The sequence below is a fragment of the Oryctolagus cuniculus genome, chromosome X (assembly GCF_964237555.1).
Source record: "Oryctolagus cuniculus chromosome X, mOryCun1.1, whole genome shotgun sequence".
NCBI classification, from domain to species: Eukaryota; Metazoa; Chordata; class Mammalia; order Lagomorpha; family Leporidae; genus Oryctolagus; species Oryctolagus cuniculus.
In genome coordinates, this window is record NC_091453.1 from 38437441 (window position 1) to 38445884 (window position 8444).

Consider the following 8444-nt stretch of genomic DNA (forward strand, 5'->3'; position numbering starts at 1 on the left):
GAAGGAGAGGCAGAGAGAGAGAGAGAGAAAGGTCTTCCATCCGCTGGTTCACTCTTCAATTGGCCACAAAGGCCAGAGCTGTGCTGATCCGAAGCCAGGAGCCAGGAGCTTCTTCCAGGTCTCCCACACAGGTGCAGGGGCCCAAGGACTTGGGCCATCTACTGCTTTCTCGGGCCACAGCAGAGAGTTGGATCAGAAGTAGAACAGCTACAACTCGAACTGGTGGTCCTACATGGGGAGAAAGTGTACAGTGACTCTTGTTGTTGATTTAACAATTGACACTCTTATTTATGATGTTAGTGATCACCCGAGGCTCTTGTCCTGAGCTGCCAAGACTATGGAAGCCTCTTGAGTCCACAAACTCTGACATTATTTAGACAGTGCCATAATCAAAGTGTAAGTTCTCTCCTCCCTTCAGAGAAAGGTACCTCCTTCTTTGATGGCCCGTTCTTTCCACCGGGATCTCACTCACAGAGATCCTTCATGTAGGTCATTTTTTGCCACAGTGTCTTGGCTTTCCATTCCTGAAATGCCCTCATGGGCTTTTTAGCCAGATCTGCATGCCACTGATTCTGAGGCCAGAGTGCTGTTTAGGGCATTTGTCATTCTATGAGTCTGCTGTGTGTCCTGCTTCCCATGTTGGATCGTTCTTTCCTTGCAATTTGCTTTTAAAACTCAACACCGTCTTTCAAATTTATTCCAGTTGATTCTTTTAGATCTAGCTCTGTTGTATATTATATCCTATTATATGAATCAATCACAGTTGATCTATCCATTCTGATACTGAGGCACAGTTGGACCATTTCCACTTTTTCACTTTTGCATATGGTTATATAGTGAACATACTTGCACATGTCTATCCATACTTATGCTTGAGGCTTTCCTCTGGGGCAAACACCTAGAGTTGGATTGCTGGGTAATAGGAGACATGCATCTTTAACTTTTACCTAACATTTCATTATGAAAATTTTCACACATACAGAAAAGTTGAAAGAATTATATAGTGAATTCACAGGTACCCACCCACCTAGATTCTACAATTAACATTTTACTATACTTGCTTTATCAACATATCTATCTGCCTACTCATCTTTCTAGCCATCCATCAATATACCCCCCCACCTTTTTTACCCATTTCAAAGTTGCTGACATCAATACAGTTCACCCCTACCTAAACACTTCATCACACACATCACTAATTGGAGTTCATTATTTGTTTACTTCTTTTTTATTTTGTGGTAAAATTTACATGTAAGAAAATTCACAATTCTTGAGTGGTAATTCAGTGAGCGATACACATTGACCAAACCCCTTATCAAGGCACAGCAGTACGTTACTATCAACCTAGAAATTTTCTTCACTTCTCTTCCCAATCAATTATCTCCAGCCCCAGAATAGACAACCACTGTTCTAACTTTTTCCTACCATAGACCAACAGTTTTGTCTGTTAAAGAACTTCAGATAAATTGAAGCATCCACTATGTATTCCTTGGTGTGAAATTTTTTCACTCAGCAGTTTTGCTGCTGAATAGTATTGCATTGAACCAATACAACACAGTTTATCTGTTCTGTTATCGATGGACATCTAAGCTGTTTCCAGTTTGAGGCTTTAATAAATAAAGCCACTATGGTAGGTAACCTCTAAAGGGACTCCAAATAATACCTGTCTCCTGGAGTAAATGAACTTGAAGATTCCAGCCCCTTCAGTAGAGCCTTCACATGTACCCCTGTGAGAGAGAGACCCTGGGGCAGAGACATTCAGCTAAGTCAGACCTGGACCCATGAAGACTGTGAAATAAGAACTATTTGTTGTTTTAAGCTGCTAAGTTTTGGGGTAATTTGTTATACAACAACATATAATGCAACAGCTAAGAACTTTCATGTAAATGTCTTGTTCTGGTCACCTGTTTTGATTTCTCTTGAACATGAATCTTTAATTTTACTAAATATTGCTGAATTAATCTTCAGAGCAGTTGTACTGATTTATACTTCCATTGTTAACATCTAAGTGCCTTTTTCCCACTCCCTTAACAGTACTAGGTATTATCAGACTTAATTAATTTTTAAAATGTAATCCATTTTGCCAATCTAATGGTTGTGAAGCATTACCAATTTCATTGCATAGAAGTGAGAATAAGTCACATTTCCTTCACTTTGTTTCACTCTGCCTTCAATTTTAATTTTCTTGATTATTAGTAAGATTTACCATATTTTCACATGGTTATTGTCTCTTTTGTGTTTCATTCTGTGTGAATTATCTGCTCCTACTGTTTCCCCATTTTTAAATTGAGTTGTTTACTTTTATTTTGACTTACAGGAGTTCTTTATATAAATTGGGTATTAATTGTTTGCTGCTGTATTCATGGCAATTTCTTTTCCCAGTTTATGGCTTAATTTTTAATAAAATTGCTTCTTTATCCACCCATCACCTATCCATTCATGAATATTCATGGATGTATGTTATAGAAAGACTTCACCATTTGTTAACTCTAGTTATTTCCAGGTGACCGGAGTCTAGGGTGCTTGTTCTTGTATTTGTTCTTTTTTTTTTTAACTTTTATTTAATGAATATAGATTTCCAAAGTACAGCTTATGGATTACATTGCCCCCCCCCATGACTTCCCTCCCACCCGCAGCCCTCCCCTTTCCTGCTCTCTCTCCCCTTGTATTTGTTCTTTTTTTAAAAAAAGATTTTATTTATTTATTTGAGAGGTGGTGTTACAGACAGTGAGAGGGAGAAACAGAGAGATAGGTCTTTCATCCTTCCAAAATGGCTGCAATGGCTGGAGCTGGGCTGATCTGAAACCAGGAGCCAGGATCCTCTTCCAGGTCTCCCATGCAGGCACAGGGGCCCAAGCACTTGAGCCATCTTCCATTGCTTTCCCAAGCCATAGCAGAGAGCTGGATCCGAAGAGTAGCAGCCGGGACTTGAACCAGCACCCATATGGGATGCCAGCACTGCAGGTGCAGGATTAACCTACTGCGCCACAGGGCTGGATCCATATTTGTTCTTTTTTACTTGACTCTTCTATTTAGAAAAGTTTATGATTTTTATAAAAGCAATAAAGTTTGCATCTTTATTAAATGCAATAAAGTTTATATCTACGAAATGAAATCTAGAGAAAGAGAAAAGGAAAATAAGAAAAAAAAATGTGATTTGCTTGAGGGGTGGATGATATTGAGAATCAAACAAAGTTGGAGAGAGGGCTAGACAAAGTTGCTGCCCTGCACCTCCAGCTGATGCAGGGATGGAGTAAGCTGCTCAATGAGTAGCAAGCTACTACACTTAACGAAAACTTCCATACGTGCTCAACTTACTTTATTCAGGATTCAAATAAAAGAACCTATATGAGGGGGACTGATGTTGTGGCACAGTGGGTTAAGCTACCATCTGTAACACTAGCATCTCATGTAGGAGTACTGGTTCAAGTCCCAACTGCTCCACTTCTGATCCAGTTTCCTGTTAATGCACCTGAGAAAACAGAAGATGGCCCAAGTGCTTGGACCCCTGACATTGATGTGGGAGACCCTGTTGGAGATCTAGGCTCCTAGCTTCTGCCTGGACCAGCCCTGGCCATTGCAGTCATTTGGGGAGTGAACCAGCGGATGGAAAATCTATCTCTGTCTCTGTCTTTCTCTCTGTGTGCACTCTGCTTTCAAATAAATAAAATAAATTTTAAAAAATACCTATAGAAGAAATATCACTGGGGGGCCAGCACTGTGATGTAGCGGGTAAAGCCTCTGCCTGCAGTGCCGGCATCCCATATGGGCACCAGTTCTAGTCCCAGCTGCTCCACTTCCAATCCAGCTCTCTGCTATGGCCTGGGAAAGCAGTAGAAGATGGCCCAAGTCCTTGGGCCCCTGCACCCGCATGGGAGACCTGGAAGAAGCTCCTGAATCCTGGCTCCTGGCTACTGGCTCCTGGCTACTGGCTGTGGATTGCCGTGCCGGCCGTGTGGCCAATTGGGGAGTGATTAGCAGATGAAAGATCTCTCTCTCTCTCTCTCTCTCTCTACCTCTACCTCTACCTCTCCTTCTCTCTCTGTGTAACTCTGACTTTCAAGTAAGTAAATAAATCTTAAAAAAATATATCACTGAGCCCTCTGATTTAGGAAATGTTACATAGAAGCATCACCAGGAAGAACAGAAGGATGGTACTTAAAGAAGCTTTGGTGCAGCATTGGTTACCTTGGAGAATCACAATTCACAGTCTGGCTCTCATTTGCAGGTTCAATGTGGCTGGACACATTTTAGGTGAAAGTATGTTTTTCGGTAAATTAAAATATAAATTTTAATTTATTTTAAAGGCAGAGAGACAGAGCTCCCATTCACTGATTCACTCTCCAAATGCCTGCAATGGCCCCAGGAAGCCAGCAGCCAGGAAAGCAATCCAGATCTCCCACTTGGGTGGCAGAAACCCAGTGACTTGAACCATCACTGCTATACCCCAGGGTCTGCATGAACAGGAAGCTGGAGTCAGAAACTCAGGGAGGTACTTAATCCAGGCACTCTGATATGGGAAGCGGGTGTCTTAACTTCTAGGCAAAATGGGATGACCCAGGTAAATTTTTCTGTAATACATTACATACACATATAGAAAAATGCACAAAATCTTAACTATAGACTTTAATAAGTTTTGATGAAGCGAACACACCATGAAAGCAATATCTAAATCTCAAAACTAGACATGAGCAGTCCCCCAGAAGCACTCCTCATTGCCCACAAGGTCACTACTCACTGCGAAGGTAACCACCATCCTGATCAAAAAGTGAAAGTTGCCACTTTTAGAACTTTATATAAATTGAACCATACAGTATGAAGTCTTTATCTGCTTGCTTTTGCTCAACATTGTGCCTGTGAGTATTTTCTCGTTGTTTCATCTGGAAATCATTATCATTGTTTTATATATCATTATGTTGTGTGAATGTACTACACCTTTATGCATTTTATTTTTAGTGAACATTTGGGTAGCATGTTAGCTTTTCATCACTGTGACAAATAACTATGAGAAGCTACTTATGAAGGAAATAGGTTTAATTTGGCCCGTTTTTTTAAAGATTTATTTTATTTATTTGAAAGACAGAGTTACAGAGAGAGGTAGAGACAGAGAGAGAGGTCTTCCATCTGCTGGTTCACTTCCCAGATGGCCACAACAGCCAGAGCTGCGCCGGTCCGAAGCCAGGAGTCAGGAGCTTCCTCCGGGTCTCCCACACGGATGTGGGGGCCCAAGGACTTGGACCATCTTCTGCTTTCCCAGGCCATAGCAGAGAGCTGGATCACAAGTGGAGCAGCCAGGACTTGAACCGGCACCCATAAGGGATGCCGGCGCTTCAGGCCAGGGCGTTAACCTGCTGCGCCACAGCACTGGCCCCGGCTCATGGTTTTGGAGCTTCACAGTTCCAGGCCCACCTCCAGACACTATATTTAGATAAAGCCTTCAATTTTTAGTACCATTAACTTATGACTTTGTGGTTTAAACTTTTTTTCCTTTAAATTGAAAGGCACAGAAAGAATGAGAGAGAAAGGACCTTCCTAAGCACTGAATCATTTCTCAAATGCCCACAAGGGTTGGAACTGTGCTGAGGCTGAAGCTAGGAGCCAGAAATACAATCTAGGTCTACCACAAGAGTGGAAGAAACCCAGTCACTTGAGCCATCGCCACTGCTTCCCAGAATCTGCACTGGCAGGAAGCTAGACTTAGGAGCTGGAGCCAGGAATTGAACCCAGGCACTCCAGTGTGAGATGTGAGTCTTAACTGCTAGGCTAAATGCCCACTCCCAACTTTGCAGGTTTTTTTTTTTTTAAAGTATTGTTCAGCTAAAACAGCAGAACTGAGAACAGATCTGGTCCAGAATGTCACAGGCCCAGGGCAATCAGAGACTGTGTTAGTGTCAGCACGGGGGTCTCTGTTAGGTGGTTTCAGGAGCCACCAGCAACGGAAGTTTCAGCCGCTTTGAGAGACAGAATGTAGATAGTAGCAGGCAGCCCAACAATTGCACCAGTGTCCCCCCCAGGCTCTGGCCTCCCTTCCTTCTGCTCCTTTGATCACCACGGTTACCCAAGCTTGAAGTTCCCTGGGGCCTCTGCATCATTTCTTGTTGCTGTTGTGTTTAAGATTTATTTATTTTCTGTGAAAGGCAGAAAGAAGGACAGGCAAAGAGAGATATTCTGTCTGCTGATTCATGCCCACAAGTGACAGCAATGCCAGGGCAGGTCCAGGCTGAAGCTAGGAGACTAGAACTCCATCAAGATCTCCCATATGGGTGGGTAAGGATCCAACTACTTGCACCATCTTCTGCTGCTGCTTTCCCAGACACATTAGCAGGGAGGATTGGAAGCAGAACAGTTGGGACTCTATCTGGCACTCATACGGGATGCTGGCCTCACAAGTGCTGGCTTAATCCACTGTGCCACAAGGCCAGGCCCCCTCATCATTGTTCATTTGTAATTTAGCCTGTGCATTTGCTTCTTCTTCCACTTGGCTCTCACAGCATGGAGGTTTATTTTTTTTAAAGATTTATTTATTTATTTGAAACTCAGAGTTACATAGAGAGAGGAGGGGCAGAGAGAGAGAGAGAGAGAGAGAGAGAGAGATCTTCCATCCATTGGTTCACTCCCCAATTGGCCACAACAGACTTGGGCCATCTTCTACTGCTTTCCCAGGCCACAGCAGAGAGCTGGATCAGAAATGGAGCAGCTGGGTCTTGAACTGGTGCCCTTTTGGGATGCCGGCACTGCAGATGGTGGCTTTACCCACTATGCCACAGCGCCGGCCCCCAGTATGGAGGTTTCTAAGATGATAGGTATTAAGGAGAGCAGCTTTGGGGTTTAAATGTTTGCATGAGCTGAGGAGTCAAATCTTGTTCAAATCAAGGCAGGTAGTTTCTATTTAAGGCTATTGTAAGTAGTTCATTAATAAACATTCCTTTTTAAATGATTTACTTATTTATTCATTCATTCATTTATTTCAAGGGCAGAGCCACAGAGAGAGAGAGAGAGAGAGATCTTCCATCCTCTGGTTCACTCCCCAAATGCCACAACAGTGAGGTCTGGGCCAGGCCAAAGCCAGGAGCCAGGAACTCCATCTTGGTCTCTCACATGGGTGACAGGGGCCTAAGTACGCCAGGTGCATTTGCAGGGAGCTGGATCGGGAGGAGAGGAGCCAGGATTTGAACCTGCACTTTGGTATGGGATGCCGGCATCACAATTGGTGGCTTAGCCCTTTGTGCAACAATGATGGCCTCTAGCATTTTTTAAAAAAAAGATTTTATTTATTTGAAAAGCAGAGTTACAGAGAGGCAGAGACAGAGAAGAGCAAGAGAGTTCTTCCATCCACTGGTTCACTCCCCAATTGGCCACAATGGCCAGAGCTGCGCCGATCTGAAGCCAGAATCCAGGAGCTTCCTCTGGGTCTCCCACATGGGTGCAGGGGCCCAAGGACTTGGACCATCTTCTACTGCTTTCCCAGGCCATAGCAGAGAGCTGGATTGGAAGTGGAGCAGCCAGGACTCAAACTGGTACCCATATGGGATGGTGGCACTGCAGGCAGCGGCTTTACCTACTACGCCATAGCGCTGGCCCCTCTAGCATTTTTTTTTTTTTTGAAAAAGATTTATTTGAACTACAGAGTGATAGAGAAAGAGAGGTGAGTAGTGGGGGAGAACTGGCACTCATATCGGGGATGGCAGCATTGCAGATGGTAGCCTAACCTGCTGCACCACAATGTCGGTCCCTTAATAGTATTTTTTGATAAACAGCAATTGTTTATATTGAGTCTAATTTATCATTTTCTTCCTTCTATGGTTAGTACTTCCTGTATCTTATTTAACAATATCTCCAGATAATCTTTTGAAATATTCATTTTTTTCTGTCCTGTATTTTCCTCTTTCCCCTTTCCCCGTCATGGCAGATAGCAGGCTGTCTGCTTCGAGGCCTTCTAGAAAGTACTGGTGAAGTTGAAAACAGATTAGCTTGCAAGATATTTGAGTATCCTTTTCTAAAAGCACATGAAACAGGATTGGATATGAAGGAGAATGGTCTTCCATCGAATTAAAAATGATGTCCGTTGAATTGCAGGGTGAAGGGAGGGGACCTGAGATCTGCTTCTTGGAGTCTCCTGGTGAGGCTGGAAAGGAATGGTTGCTTAATGAATCAGAGGGACAGGAATGCCAGGACGGGGGTAACAGGCATTATAGGAAATATCTGGATCCCAACTGAAGCACATGCCATACAGAGCCTGCCGATCTAAAGATGCCAAATGAACAATATGATCCCTCAATCAGAAACTGTGGGGGGAATGATCCTTCCCAATACCTTCGTAGGATTTGACAACGTGTAAGACTTCAGAACTGGTTAAGGGAACTCCAAAATATAACTGAGATGGGTCGCAACAGAAGTAGCTCCATCTATTTATTTATGTGTAGTTCCTGAAGTTTGAGATTTAA